The sequence below is a fragment of the Oncorhynchus mykiss genome, chromosome 13, assembly GCF_057628025.1.
Source record: "Oncorhynchus mykiss isolate SJ-2025 chromosome 13, ASM5762802v1, whole genome shotgun sequence".
Lineage (NCBI taxonomy): Eukaryota > Metazoa > Chordata > Actinopteri > Salmoniformes > Salmonidae > Oncorhynchus > Oncorhynchus mykiss.
Genome location: NC_143034.1, coordinates 48028545 through 48045464, shown reverse-complemented (window position 1 = coordinate 48045464; position 16920 = coordinate 48028545). Strand labels below are relative to the sequence as shown.

General features: G+C 40.7%; 1 protein-coding gene across 1 annotated transcript in view; it reads left to right on the top strand.

Moving 5' to 3' along the window:
- Positions 1 to 200: 200 nt before the first annotated feature.
- Positions 201 to 16920, top strand: part of LOC110486300 (protein ELFN1) — a 94067-nt gene continuing 77347 nt past the window's right edge. The window contains exon 1 of the mRNA XM_021557782.3: positions 201 to 512. The gene's annotated coding sequence lies outside the window, so the exon portion shown is untranslated. The remainder of the gene's footprint in view (positions 513 to 16920) is intronic.

Sequence of the window (16920 nt, the reverse complement as noted above, 5' to 3'; positions counted from 1 at the left end):
ACCCTTCAGACTGTGTTGAACTCCACCATTTATAGACTTGCGGTGACAAACAATCTTATTATGAGATTTATCTTCACCCCAACTGGGTTTGAGGATCAACATGCTTCTTCTCCTGTCTCATAGTTCTCCACTGAGCTTCCCAACTGAAATAATAACCCGCCGATTATGGTTAAAACGTGGTGTCAGCCCCGATATGATTGAAAAAATGAGCCCTGTCGCGGCATAATGGAAACTCCCGACTCCTGTTCGGAATACATAAAGGCAAGGAGTGAAAGAGATTTCGATCAGGGCTCTCTGGCTTGAATTAATCACTCACTGTTTAATGGATCTTTGAGGCTTGTGCTTGACGCAGTGAGGAGCTGCATTTCTTGTATTCCGAGACCAACAGGACCCTGGATTTTTCATCAGAAACCTGCTGCCTCCTTGAAAATGTCTTGGGGTTCATGGTGACATAGGGTTCCAGTTTTTGATCGGGAAAGGCTAGAGGGATTCTGCTCCGCTGTTGTAAGCAGGTAAGCGCTTAAATGTTTCTGGTTAGTGGAGGAATGCTGTACTCTAATACGCTTCAATGCCGCAGTAGACACAATACGACTTAATTCTCTAACATATTCAACGTACACGTTGTAGTCGTGTCTTTAAATATCGACACAGTACATTGAAAGTCAACGATGTAAAAGTGATCGCATGTTATTAGCGAGAATAGTTTTCACACATGAGCCATATTCCAATGGCTACGTGTGTTAGCAACACATTGTAGCATATCACTTATCCTTGAGTTAGCTGTAGAAAATGTAGACCTGGTTTGAAGTTGCATATCCATGCATAAAACTTAAACACATTTTGCACACGCCTTTATGATGACATGCATAGTTTAAGTGGTTTGGAATGTGTTTATTTTATCAGTGAACGAACAAATCTAGATATTTAAACTGTAGCACGTTAAAAATAATATTCACGTAGAGTGGTTTCTAAGTTATTTGATATAGCCAGGTTTATAATAATCTGTCCCATATAGAGAAATACACAACCATATTGACTAAATAGAAAATCAGGGTTGCCATCCTCCAAACATCTTTATCTTATCTCATTTAATGTTCATTGTATGTAATATGCAATTGGAATGCAAAAGTAAAAGGGACGCCAACATTGAAGTAGCCACTATTGTCTGAAATGCATTTCAGCACCATGGACAGCGAACGGACCCTCTTTACCGCTAGAGTTCGCCTTGAACCATAGAAGATATTTCTCTCATGGCTTCGCTTCATGGGGTTTCTGAGAATTATATGACAACTGTGTTACTTTCCTATTTAATTAAATTATGAAGAATTTGCTAAATGTACACTAGTGCGCAGATCCTTGCTGACGTCAAGGCGACACCTTATCGGATAATTTCTCAGAGGTCTTAAACGTTCAGAATTTGAGTTTGCGTGCAGGATTGTAGGTTACAGAATAAGCAACATACTGTATGGCATCCAGAGTACAGCCCGATGTGCTAGGCGCGCCTGGTCCGTGAGGACACGAGGAACTGACCCAGTCAACAGGGCTAATCTGTACTGGTGAGTCTACATGACATACCCTACAGTACACATAAATACTTAGCCTACTGTAACATATTGCTGCACCATGTGCAGTTAAATATCGCAGGTATAATTAATCGGTGACTATGTAGACTCTTAGTTGCATGCCTCTGAGCATGGTAATACATTTTGTAATTCATGTGAAATAAGGGTTTGTGACGTATATAAACACCCAGGCAGGCTAAATTAGGGTATGGATTTATCCCTATAAAAGTGACATCAGATGATTGAATTATCTCAGAGATTTTGGATTGCAGTTGATTTTATTCAACGACAAAATATTTGTTTTTATCCTGTGATTCAAATCCGTCGTCACATAATTCATACGGTTGAAGTCAGACCTATACAAACAACAATATGACCCTCTATGGATATAGGCAGAGCTAGTGTATGGGGCAGGGGGTGCAGCCTACACCTACTTGGTTGAATATAAGGCGTCTTTGCTATTCATCTTGTATGCAAATGTATATTGTATAGCCTAGGTGTTTGTAAATATTGTTTACAAATATTGTTGCAATATCTTTCTACACGTCTTTTTTTGTGCAAATCTTCTTCTTTTTTTCTTTTTTTTTCTTTTTCTTTTTTACCAATATGCAAATATTGTATATTGCATTATTTTTGTGGATCAACTGCACCACTTTGATGAATGTGTGGCATTGATAATGAAATTCTAAATTGATTCACGATATTGAGTAGGCCTTATTTGCATGAGGGCTGAGAAAGTGTGGTTCGCTTACAAAGGTTGCCATGACAAGAGCCTAATGCTCAGCTGATACTCAGCCAAACATATTACGACAACAGCTTGAGCTGTTGCGTATAGTGGTGCGTAAACCCTCGGCTTACACAGTTGACAAGTAAAATAAAAGGTATACTCATCTATTACGCGCTCACCTGGCGCATGGCACAAGTGCATTGTATCAATATGTTGAACGACACATGTATACATAAAGACAGTAGGCTACGAAGACAATAATTAAAACAAATCTATGTTTTTTTTCTTCCTCTTGTTTACCCCTCATTTTCATGACACCATTTACTTTCCACGTCTTTGTAAATAGTGTTGGGATGAGCAACCTAACTTGATGTTTGCAGCTAAACCGAGAGAGTTTTGACGATTTTAAAACATCCTCACACAGTTTCATAGCTACTGTCGCTGGAGCTTTGCCTCACATTAGCATCCCGCATCTCCTTCTCCTGTCCCTGTCTTTCTTATCTTGATTATGCAGCTTGAAGATTGAGTCAGCTATTTTGTATGCAAGTTGCCTTAGCTTGGTTATTTGTGGAAGAGAGTGAGATCGTGCTGCGGATACTGAAAAGAATTACAGCTTCTCATGACGGTAAGGAGTGGAGGAGACGAAGCTGTCCTGATCGATATTGCCATTGGAAAAAGACATACAGTACCTTCAGAAAGTATTCACACCCCTTGACGTTATTCCACATGTAGTTGTGTTACAGCCTGAATTTAAAATGGATTACATTTTGATTTTGTGTCACAGGTCTACACACATTATCCCATTATGTCAAAGTGGAATTAGGTTTTTTTGAAATGTTTACTAAGTAACGAAAATGAAAAGCTTGAGTCAGTAAGTATTCAACCCCTTTGTTATGGCAAGGCTAAATACGTTCAGGAGTGAACATTTGCAATAATAGTGTTTAACATGATTTTGCACCCCACACATACAATTATCTGTAAAGTCCCTGAATCTGTGTTTGTGAATTTCAAACACCGATTCAACCACACAGACCAGGGAGGTTTTCCAATGGCTTGCAAAGAAGGGCACCTATTGGTAGAATAAAAGCAGACATTGAATATCCCTTTGATCATGATGAAATGATTAATTACACTTTGGATAGTGTATCAATACACCCAGTCACTACAAAGATACAGGCGTCCATCCTAACTCAGTTGCCGGAGAGGAAGGAAACCGCTCAGGGATTTCACCATGAGGCCAATGGTGATTTTAAAACAGTTACAGAGTTTAATGGCTGTGATAGGACAAAACTGAGGATGGATCAACAACAATGTAGTTAGTTCACAACACTAACCTAAATGACAGAGTTAAAAGAAGGAAGCCTGTACAGAATAAAATATTACAAAACACGCATTGTGTTTGCATCAAGGCACAAGTCGCAGTTGTAAATGAGAACTTGTTCTCATCTGGCCTACCTGGTTAAATAAAGGTTAAATAAATACATAAAACAAAACAAAAAACTCAAGTAAAACTGCAACAAAATGTGCAAACAAATACACTTTTTTTAAAATCCTCAATACAAAGCGTTATGTTTGGGGCAAATCTAACACAAGAAATTCACTGGGTACCACTCTTCATATTTTCCAGCATGGTGGTGGCTGCATCATGTTATGGGTATGCTTGTGATCGCCAGGGACTAAGGAGTTTTTTAGGATAAAAATAAACCGAATACAGCTATAAGCACAGGCAAAATCCTAGAGGAAAATCTGGTTCAGTCTGACACTGGGAGACAAATATACCTTTCAGCAGGACAATAACCTATAATACCAGGCCAAATCTACACTGGAGTTGCTTACCAACACAACATTGAATATTCCTGAGTGGCCTAGTTACAGTTTTGACTTAAATCGGCATTAAAATCTATGGCAAGACTTGAAAATGTCTGTCTAGCAGAAATCGACACTCAACTTGACAGAGCTTGAAGAATTTAAAGAATAAAAATGGGAAAACATTTTACAATCCAGGTGTGCAACGCACTTAGAGACTTAACCAGAAAGACTTACAGCTGTAATCGCCACCAATGGTGCTTCTACAAGGTATTGACTTAGGGGTGTGAATACTTATGTAAAGATAAAATATATATTTAATCCATTTTGAATTCAGGCTGAAACACAACAAAATGTGAAATAAGTCAAGGGGTGTGAATACTTTCTGAAGACACTGTAAGTGGTGATGCTTATGATGATGATGAGGAGGAGGATGATGATGAGTCTACTGGTGGTGATAGGTTGTCAATGTAGTTGTAGAACTAAAGTAAACTCGTGCATAACTTTGCGAAGACATAGTACCTTTAATCCGGCATGGTAACTGGTGATTTCCTGGGCAAAGCAACAAAGCATTATTCTCTTGTTGGAAAAAAAGTGATTAAAAAGTACTACACAATAAGGAATCATACTGAAGATGAACGAAAACATGACTGTCTTGTAGGACGCATCCATGCTTTGTTTCAGAATTGTTTGCAGTAGATGCGCTGCATGTTGTAGAGAAATTACCTAAGCATGACATACTGGCGTGCTCAAACCCAGATGCTCTGGGTAAATGGTTAACTATGTGTAAAGTGTAATCAAAGAGACCAGTCATGCTTTGTGGACAGAGCTAAGAAACATATGGTACAACAGCATGCCAAAATCTGCAGTTACAATACCACAATACTGTAGCGGCCCTAGCATCCGTACGACATCAGTATCCTCCTCAATAGGGCCTCTTAGTGGAATGTCTTAAGCTTCTACAAACTCTACGCAGACGCAAGATTCGGTATTGCAATGTCGTTTTTCATCACAAAAGGGGAAGCTCCTTGTAATACCTGATGATTGAGTGTGAGACATGCCTTATTTGACATGGAGAGGTGGGAAGCTAAAAAGGCTAGCTAGCTTGCTATGTTTTTAGCCAGGCTAAAGTCATCTAGCCAGACTGCCAACTAAACTCGACAAAAAAAGAAACAGAACAGCATTCTCTAACTGTCAACTTTGTTTATCTTCAGCAAACTTAACATGTGTAAATATTTGTATGAACATAACAAGATTCAACAACTGAGGCATAAACTGCACAAGTTCCACAGACATGTCACTAACAGAAATTGAATACCGTGTCCCTGAACAAAGGGGGGGTCAAAATCAAAAGTAACTGTCAGTATCTGGTGTGGCCACCAGCTGCATGCAGTGCATCTCCTCCTCATGGACTGCACCAGATTTGGCCATTCTTGTTGTGAGATGTTAGCCCACTCTTCCACCAAGGCACCTGCAAGTTCTCAGACATTTCTGGGGGGAATGGCCCCAGCCCTCACCCTCCGATCCAACAGTTCCCAGACGGGCTCAATGGTATTGAGACCCGGGCTCTTCGCTGGCCATGGCAGAACACTGACATTCCTGTCTTGCAGGAAATCACGCACAAAAGAGCAGTATGGCTGATGGCATTGTCATTCTGGAGGGTCATGTCAGTATGAGCCTGCAGGAAGGGTACCACATGAGGGAGGAGGATGTCTTCCCTGTAACGCACAGCGTTGAGATTTCCTGCGATGATAACAATCTCAGTCCGATGATGCTGTTACACACCGCCCCAGACCATGACAAACCCTTCACCTCCAAATTGATCCCTCTCCAGAGTACAGGCCTCGGTGTAACACTCATACCTTCGACGAGAAACGCAAATCTGACCATCACCCCTGGTGAGACAAAACCGCGACTCGTCAGTGAAGAGCACTTTTTGCCAGTCCTGTCTGGTCCAGCGACGGTGGGTTTGTGTCCATAGGCAACGTTGTTGCCGGTGATGTCTTTTGAGGACCTGCCTTACAACAGGCCTACAAGCCCTCAGTCCAGCCTCTCTCAGCCAATTGCGGACAGTCTGAGCACTAATGGTGGGATTGTGCATTCCTGGTGTAACTTGGGCAGTTGTTGTTTCCATCCTGTACCTGTCCCACAGGTGTGATGTTCGGATGTACCAATCCTGTGCAGGTGTTGTTACACGTGGTCTGCCACTTCGAGGACGATCATCTGTCCCTCCTGTCTCCCTGTAGCGCTGTCTTAGGCATCTCACAGTACGGACATTGCAATTTATTGCCCTGGCCACATCTGCAGTCCTCATGCCTCCTTGCAGCTGCCTAAGGCACATTCACGCATATGAGCAGGGACCCTGGGCATCTTTCTTTTGGTGTTTTTCAGAGTCAGTAGAAAGGCCTCTTTAGTGTCCTAAGTTTTCATAACTGTGACATTAATTGCCTACCGTCTGTAAGCTGTTAGTGTCTTAACGACCGTTCCACAGGTGCATGTTCATGAATTGTTTATGGTTCATTGAACAAGAATGGGAAACAGTGTTTAAACCCTTTACAATGAAGATCTGTGAAGTTATTTGGATTTTTATGAATTATCTTTGAAAGACAGGGTCCTGAAAAATGGACGTTTCTTTTTTTGTAGTAACCTTTTGGTGTTGGATTGGCAGCTGCGAGGTCATGGAGTCCCATTTGGTCTAACCCAGAAGTGGGTTGGTGCTGCTGTGAGAGCATCAGTACGGGGCCTTGGCCTGAGGGACCATCACGCAGAGAAGCATAGGACCTGCAGCGATCACAGCCTCAATACAACACCAACGATCTTGTGAAGAGGTTAAGATCTGTTGGTATTATAGTTTATAGTACTGATGACTTTGAGTCCAGTTATGGCTACAATATGATGTCATGAGTTGTGTTTGCAATGAGTATTGACTAGTATGTAGACAAACCAAGAGGTTTTGAGTGAGACCAGCATAGTCCAAGTCAGCCTCGTCACCAAGAGGTGTCTTGGTAAATTATGCAATAACACCGGCTGGAATCTATAAGAATCAAATATATTTTTTTACATATTAATGTAGGGGGCATAATACCTTATGTGCTTTACTTCATGTTTCATCTGATCTCATACAGATGAGGAATAGGATTAGGCCTGCTATGGAAAATAGATATCTGAGATGCTATCATGTCAAACATGTTACATGGCAGGATTATGAGAAAAGTTGTGTGCAATTGTGAAATGATCATCTTTAAAATTCAGACAAGATAATTAAATGGCACATGTGAGGGAAGTGGCTGTGGTACTAATAAGATATCAGCTTGAAGTAGCATATGTGCTGCAATTCCTCCCTCTCCTTTGGGATAACAAGCATCCCACTGGGCACACTATGTCATTTCAACGTGGGTAATTGGGTCATATTTGGTTGAGATGTCGATCAATGAAATTACAACCTATATTCACCCATTCAAAAAGACAGCCAAAAGATAGTTGAATTTCCAATGTGTATTCACTCTTCTTTCAACCATCTAAAAGCCCAACCAAATTCAAATGGAAAACAATGTCGGATTTGTGGTTTAGCTGTCACCCAAATGTCTATCCCTGTGCTTTCAACCATTATTTAAACCAATCATTACATTTGAAATCAACCAGAGCTTGAATCCCTAGGCCTATTGTATTGTCTATTTCTGGTTGAATTCCGGGTTGAAATGAAACAATTGCTGTTGATGACTTGTGCAAATGCTATATAGGTCTAAATAGCAACATTGATGATATACTGTAAGTGATAAAATATGGTCACGTTTCATTTGCTCTGTTAAAGCCTACTCTTATGGAATGACTTTGACAGCAACAGTGAATCTGTTTAGTTTTAAATGTTAGAGCTCTCAACAATTATTCTCACAATAGCACATTGGCAATGGTCAGTGACACATATCTTAGCTAAACAGGGCTGGGCTTAACAACCTGGATGGGAGACCAAAGAGTCGCTGTTAATATATCAATTCTCTTGTAGGACGTTTTTTTCTTCTGATAGTGGATATAGTGCTGAAGATCTGACGTTGTTTTAAAGGTGAGCATGACATATATTTTAAAGGTGAACATTAAATATATTTTATAAAAGGTTTGTCTACGCTGATATTTGGTTGCCATGATGACATAATCACCCTCAAAACAAGTTTCACCCTCAAAACAACCGCTTTGATGACTTTTTCAAATCCAATGTATTTTCCACGCAGATTCCATGTCACAATACGTTGACACATTCCATTGAAACAATTTTGATTCAACCAGTTTGTACCCAGTGGGATGTGCCTTTTGATAAATGTCTCTCATTAACATACGCAGACTGTAATCTGTTTGTTTGAAATGGATGGAAATGATTGGTGAATGAAATTGTAAATGTTGACAGTGTTTAAAACCCCTCCATTATAGTCAACATCACACCCTTGTCTCTTGTCATTCTAAGACAATGAACACAGTGACACAGGCATTGTACCACACTGTGGGTGCATGTGCTAGATTGAGCCACAGTTCTGTAGTCAAACTGCATCCGTTTAAATTAAAGGTGAGATTCCAGTTTGCAAATCCCAACTGAAGAAACTGCGTAGTTCTATACTGTAAAACACAAGTTCAACATTTAATTGAAACATGGAGGGTCTATAAATGCCTCTGATTTGAAGGACATGTTTGTCATAAAGACATTGTCTGAATTGTATCTCGGGACAACTGATATCCAAAATAAAGTCTATTGACAGTCCCTGAGCATTCAGTGGCAAGAAACAATATGACTGAAGGTTGAGGACTTTCTGTATCTAATGGAGCCTGGAAATTGCAGATAAGCTGGAAATAAAAAGCTGATGTCCTAAAGCTGGATGGTTGACCTTGGGTCCTGTTGTATTTCAATTCTGCAAAGCAAAGATGGCACAATTGCCGAGATAGTATCTTTTAGAAAGCATACAAAATGGCATTCGCAAACTTCACCTTGAATCAGCAGCTTGTTTGACTCATTAACTGTGTATGGCGTTTACTGAGCTGTGACCTGGACCCGTCTCAAGAAGAAATGTGTTGGCGTTTACTTAGGAGACTTTATTGAAGGTGGCAGAGGTGGCCATTTAGATCCCTGATACATTTAGAAACTAATGGGACCAGATGATGCAAAGCATATTTTGTACTTGAGAAGAGTTTGCTTCCAGTGTCAGTTTCAGAGTGTTGTTGGGTTGACGATTAAGTGCTGTCTCCAGTTCACAAAGGTCGAATTTCCTCAAGATCACTGTTGTTTAAAAGCAGTCGAGCCCCTGATCATGCTGTACCACCCTGCTGAAGAAGAGTGTCCATGTGAAAAGGAGACAGATACATTATAATAGGAGTCTAATTGTTGAGAAGTTTTCCTTCGCAGGGGTTGGCTCGGTTGGTAATTTTAACCAGTCACAACTCATATATGAGTGCACAAAGATGAAAATCGTTCTGGTGTGCCAGGCATGTAGTTCCTCAGCCTCATGCTGACTGATTTATGACGGAAGAAAACCTTTAGCAAACAAGCATCACACAAGTGGCACGGCAGCGAGGCATATTGAACGCCCCTCTCCCCCTCCCCCGTCCCCCTCTCCCTTGCCATCTTCTCTGCAAAGTAATTACAGGGCAGGGCTACAAAATACCACGGGGGCTGTATACCTGCAGGCTGCAGCACCGCACGGGTTGATGAATATCCTGCGCATGAGAACCCATTAAAACGGGCGATACATAACGGGTTTGTCAATGTGCTCACTTCAGAGGCTTTCTTATTGATCTGGCTTTATTGAGTGAGTGTACGAGAAACAGTATTTCCTTCACTGAATTACATACTCTTGGATGGCGAAATATGCATACGAGGCACACTGCAGAAATTCAGGGTGAAAGGTCAACCGCATAATACAGAGGAAAGATAAAGCAATGTATGTACATGCCAAGAAACTGTCAGATATAGTAACAATAATAGCAAATGTATTCTATTAAAAACATATCCAATCAGGCATAACAACACATCATCTTTTTATTTGACTTGTTTTTTAAAAACCTGTCAAAAACATTTTTTCTTCAATACGTTATACAGTTGTCCCACCAATACATTTACAAATGACATGAACATTGCCGTTTTGAAACAGCACACTGTCTGTGAAGTCTCTGGCCGAATACATGTGTTTGTGTTATGCATATCAGATGATAGGAAAAGCTAAAGAAGTTGAAGCCAAATATATTGATGTTGTTCATATTGTTTAGTTGTATAGCTAAATATGTGTTCCACTAGGTATGATGCTTGAGTCTATCATTCACGCTTAAGTGATTAGACTGGTTGCAAGGGGACTGGACACTACTGCAAAACGTGAGGTGGGACCAACACACACGCACGCACACGCACACGCACTCACACACACACACACGCACTCACACACAGACACACACACACACACACACACACACACACACACACACACACACACACACACACACACACTCATCAGCAACATCCTGATCAATGAAAAGGCTGGATACCAGTCACTTGAATTAGAACCTCTGTGAAATACAAAACCTCAGGAGTAAGACCCGCAAAGTCCAAATAATTCCGGGTTCCTCTGTAGCTAGGAAATAAATTGTATGAATGTATTAAAGCTGCAATATGTGACTTTTTGACGTATAGAAATATGTGTTATAGATCTGTCATTCTCATTGAAAGCAAGTCTACGAAGCGGTAGATCTGTTCTATGTGCGCTATTTCGTTTTTGCGTCTTTTACTTTAGATTTTGTACACAAGCTTCGAACAGCTGAAAATATGATATTTTTGGTTATGAAAAATATATTTCACATAGGAAAGTAAGTCTTAAAAAAAATTACATTTAGAAATGCAGTGAATTTGCTATGTCTTACTTCAGGTAAATATATATGTATATAAGTTTAACATATCCCCTTTAGATGAGATTGGATTCATAATAGTTTGATAATTACAATTGCATGGTGTGTGAATCAGTAAACTGTAAATATATTATTTAATATAGTCTTTACAAAACAGCAGTCTCTCAGCAAGATCATGTAATAGATCATTAAGATAAACACTTGCCTACCTAGATGGAGTTTCCATACAGAGTTCCATCACAGTGTAGGTGGGTGAATCACTTTGCAGTAATGGCTGAGGTTCCGGCAGAGAGGTGAGTGTACACTGCCCAACCCTGTGCTGCATGTTTTAACAGTAACTGCTTCAAGCCGTGGAAGTGCCAAACCCTCCTCACCATAATCAATACTTATCTCTCTCTCTCTTTGAATGTCAAGTGATCACATTGCCTCAGATCTGCCCCTGTGCATGCTAATGCTGTGGATAGATGCTTGTCTTTGCCTGAGAGAGATTCTATGATTGACAGTGCTTTCAGTATTTATGTGAATTATTAAGAGATCAAATGCAATGTGAAATCCATGCAATAGCACATGTCTTTGTGGTGTTCAGTATGGATCTATATGTGTGGGCTTTTGATGATACACACCCTGTAAAGCAATTGGTAGTTGTTTTTTATGATGCAGAGCATTACTCCCATTGGTATGTACAGCCAAACAGCTGAGACAACAGGTATGTTTTAAAAAGTGAAGAAGTGAAGTCAATGGAACAGGTGGGATTTGATGGAGACAGCCACACTGCCATCTGCAATGAAATACTTCCTGCCTCTTGGAATGGATTGTCTAATGCCCTGCTTATCTAATTAATAGCGTGCTTGTCTGCTAAACAGACAAGGAAAAGTTGGCAAAACATGAACGTTACACACTGTAATTCTGTCAATTCTACCGTGGGAAATCAAGAGAGCGAAGGAGAACCCGAATTGAAAGGAACTCATTGCCTTAGAGAAATGGTCCAAATTGGCGCTGCCGCCACCGCAGCACAGCAGCAGACAGACCCAGCACTATTTCCCCCCATTTTGATATCATGTAGCTGCACTCCCACCTACAGTGCCTTGCGAAAGTATTCGGCCCCCTTGAACTTTGCGACCTTTTGCCACATTTCAGGCTTCAAACATAAAGATATAAAACTGTATTTTTTTTGTGAAGAATCAACAACAAGTGGGACACAATCATGAAGTGGAACGACATTTATTGGATACTTTTTTAACAAATCAAAAACTGAAAAATTGGGCGTGCAAAATTATTCAGCCCCTTTACTTTCAGTGCAGCAAACTCTCTCCAGAAGTTCAGTGAGGATCTCTGAATGATCCAATGTTGACCGAAATGACTAATGATGATAAATACAATCCACCTGTGTGTAATCAAGTCTCCGTATAAATGCACCTGCACTGTGATAGTCTCAGAGGTCCGTCAAAAGCGCAGAGAGCATCATGAAGAACAAGGAACACACCAGGCAGGTCCGAGATACTGTTGTGAAGAAGTTTAAAGCCGGATTTGGATACAAAAATATTTCCCAAGCTTTAAACATCCCAAGGAGCACTGTGCAAGCGATAATATTGAAATGGAAGGAGTATCAGACCACTGCAAATCTACAAAGACCTGGCCGTCCCTCTAAACTTTCAGCTCATACAAGGAGAAGACTGATCAGAGATGCAGCCAAGAGGCCCATGATCACTCTGGATGAACTGCAGAGATCTACAGCTGAGGTGGGAGACTCTGTCCATAGGACAACAATCAGTCGTATATTGCACAAATCTGGCCTTTATGGAAGAGTGGCAAGAAGAAAGCCATTTCTTAAAGATATCCATAAAAAGTGTTGTTTAAAGTTTGCCACAAGCCACCTGGGAGACACACCAAACATGTGGAAGAAGGTGCTCTGGTCAGATGAAACCAAAATTGAACTTTTTGGCAACAATGCAAAACGTTATGTTTAGCGTAAAAGCAACACAGCTGAATACACCATCCCCACTGTCAAACATGGTGGTGGCAGCATCATGGTTTGGGCCTGCTTTTCTTCAGCAGGAACAGGGAAGATGGTTAAAATTGATGGGAAGATGGATGAAGCCAAATACAGGACCATTCTGGAAGAAAACCTGATGGAGTCTGCAAAAGACCTGAGACTGGGACGGAGATGTGTCTTCCAACAAGACAATGATCCAAAACATAAAGCAAAATCTACAATAGAATGGTTCAAAAATAAACATATCCAGGTGTTAGAATGGCCAAGTCAAAGTCCAGACCTGAATCCAATCGAGAATCTGTGGAAAGAAATGAAAACTGCTGTTCACAAATGCTCTCCATCCAACCTCACTGAGCTCGAGCTGTTTTGCAAGGAGGAATGGGAAAAAATGTCAGTCTCTCGATGTGCAAAACTGATAGAGACATACCCCAAGCGACTTACAGCTGTAATCGCAGCAAAAGGTGGCGCTACAAAGTATTAACTTAAGGGGGCTGAATAATTTTGCACGCCCAGTTTTTCAGTTTTTGATTTGTTAAAAAAGTTAGAAATATCCAATAAATGTCGTTCCACTTCATGATTGTGTCCCACTTGTTATTGATTCTTCACAAAAAAATACAGTTTTATATCTTTATGTTTGAAGCCTGAAATGTGGCAAAAGGTCGCAAAGTTCAAGGGGGCCGAATACTTTCGCAAGGCACTGTATATGTAAGACTGATTTACACACGTTGAGTCTGGCTTGTTTATCAGGACAAATTATGCTTCCGCCCCATCTGACAAATCCCAACGGGTTATTCTTGCAACCTCCGTTCTGCATCTTTGCACGGCCATCGCTGATGGGTAATCTGGCGCCTGTGGCTATGAAGAAAACACTCTCCCTTTGATTTCAGAAGATTTCTTATCTCCCCCGTCGTCAGGGAATGACAGGTAATGCTTTACCCATAAGGGGTCGTAGACGGAAGATTGACTTAGTTCGTTGCCCTGCACGTTGAAGTGCCAACAGAGGAATTCAAGGATAACTCCGGGACATTAAAAGTCAGGAGGTTTCAAAGATGTTGATTCCTTGGGGGCAGTGGTCACAAAACAATGTTATTTTACCCTTCTTCCATGAAGCTGTGCTATATCAAGGTCTCTGACATCTTAATATGAATCGTGTGATTTGCCATATTTAAAGAGTTGCAGTTGATCCTAGATGGAACACATCCCTTTGTATCATAGTGTTTTATTATCAGTTATGCATTTAACTGGATTAGTGCGATGCGTTTTCCTAATGAAAAGTAATGCTACACAGGTGGCTGTTGGTGATGAACCATTTCATCCAATGGCAAATGCTTGATACCTCCAAAAGGCCACCGTGCGGCTGTCGAGGCAGAGTGCTCTAATCTGGCAAAAAAAGAGAATAAATCATCAACATCTGCTGAGCGAGGGTTAAGCCCATCTGTTCAACTACTGGGAGCCCTCTGGTGTCGAAGGTCTAAGTGGTTTTCCCTCTCTCTTAAAAATGGATCCCCAAACAAAACAAAAACTATGATTCATGAATATTCATTTGGAGCACCATCAATAGTGTCTGTCCCGGGGTCCAGTGAGGTGTTTGGATGGGCGTGTGGCTAGATGAGCACCCTTATGATGGATGAGGTGAGGTAGGAGACATGGCAGTGAACAGTGGTGACAGTGCCGCTAGAGCCATGCCATCATCAGTCATAGGTAATGTGAGCAGGGTTAGAGCCTCTGTGAGCAACCTTTGACCTCAGACATAGCATCAGTAACCACAGTGTCACACCAGACGAGAGAACGGGGATGACACTTGACATCAATGCCTACGTCATTTGAAGAAAGATGATTGATAGCTTACAAAGCCATGGACAGAGAGCTACTTTTTCATGTGCAACATCCATGTTCTCAATTCAGCCCCATTTTTAGGGGCACCATTTAGGACCCCAAGTCCCTTTTTAAGGAAGTGAGGTAATTAAGCAAAATGCATTTTAAATTCTATTGACTGCAGACTGTGAAGCAGCTGTAGCTTTAATGCAGCTCTTTTAAGGGTCTCTAAGCACTTCTGTCAAGATGCACCATAAATCAACATTTTGGCCTGCTGAGGCTTCGCAATTACCTAAGCTCAAGTATTGATTCATAATTAAAGACTATTAGAGATTTACAATCATTCATGCAATGTCCGCATTAGGAGTTAAGATAATCCCTGTTCCCCTCCTCCTCCCACTGCACACCCAGACCCCACCCCCTCTTTATGGACATTTCTATATACATTTATTGGAATTATTATCCATGTTTTTACTATATTTTTTATTTTGTTATTTCAATGCATTGTAGGAGTTTGGCGCTCAAGAATGACATCTGTCACTCTATACATGCGACTATTAAACTAATCTAATCTAATCTAAACTCAGGATTTCCATCAGTATTACTGGAGGAATCTAATGGATTGTCAACAAGAGAGTGAGGAGATGGCATTGTTACCATAGGAACTGCCTCTAAACGTACTAGCATCTACTTATTAAAATGTGCCAGTATTCACACCGTTTTCCGGCCACAGTGTATGATAACAATTATGTTGGAGAGCATGCTTTACTTACTGGCCCTCCCTCTTCCTTCTACTGTAGGTATGGAAAACATGCCATTACATTATAATGTAGTGGTCTTTCAACTGCTTTTACTATTGGTGGCGCATATGAAATAAAACATGATTTGCATATTGATTTGTTTGTAGAATAGTGGTGCTGCCCTGATTTTCAGTACTGTCAAGTATTGTGTGTGTTGAAATCCTTGAATTAAAAAATAAATTACTTAGTTTTAACTTAGTTTTGGAATAACGTAATCCTTTTTTGTCCCAATTTAGAAGCAGTTTCTGTTGTCACTGTTGTTTTGTCTGAGATCTTTAAGAGCATGTTGACCACAGCCTAGTCATTTCCAAAGAAGTGGCCGCCCAGATGATGATCGATTGCAGAGTAATGAAGGTGGACACAGCATTGGGCTTTCAGGGCAACAGCTTCACACAGCAACACCAAATGAATTAAATACATTTAGCTCACTATATGTTGTGTGACCTGAGCAATGAAGTCGATCCCTTGCCGTGCCAAGTTTGGAGAGTGCCGTTGCACAGAGCCATGCATCATGATTCAGATCAGACTCTAGATTCCTCTGAGAAGTTGCAGTGCCTAGTGAAAGCCTACCCACCCCTTGCACAGTCTTCACATTTTGCTGACGTACAATTTTACGTTAGGAATTACATTAGATGTATTTCCTACCGATGTACACAACCTACTCCACAAGTGAAACAACTATTATAGAAAATTGTCCAAATGAATACAAATAAAAAACAACATGTATTGATGGCTTATATATTAGTACTTGGTGAAAATACATTTTACATTCATTACAGCTGTGATTCATTTTGATTAAGATCCTACCAACCTTGCACAACTCTTAGGGAAACATATAACCATTCTTTTTGTCAAAATTGCTCAAGCTCAGTACATTTGGTTGGGAATCGTTGATGGCCAGCAATATTCAAACCTTGTCTCTGATTTTCAAGTCAGGACTGGGCTGGACCATTCAGGAACACTGAGCACCTCTTTATCATTAGAATCTGTATAGTCCTCCGGTTGTAACTGTACAACTCGATCCCAGGGTTAGGTTTTCAGAAGACTAGGGCGGGCTTTCCTCTTTTTGCCTGGGCGTTTGCTACTTTCATATTTATTTTGATTCTGACAAACTTCCCAGTCCCTGCCGGTGACGGGCAAACTGTACGTATAACATAATGCTGCCACCACAATACTTGAAAATACAGAGTATCAACCACATAGCATTCACTCCACATTCACTCCACATTACTGGCTTCTATGACAACGTCAAAATAATGAATCCACTCCAAATCATCTGTTCTGTTTGCAACAAGGCCATTAAGTAATACTGCAAGACAATTTGGCAAATAAATACATTTT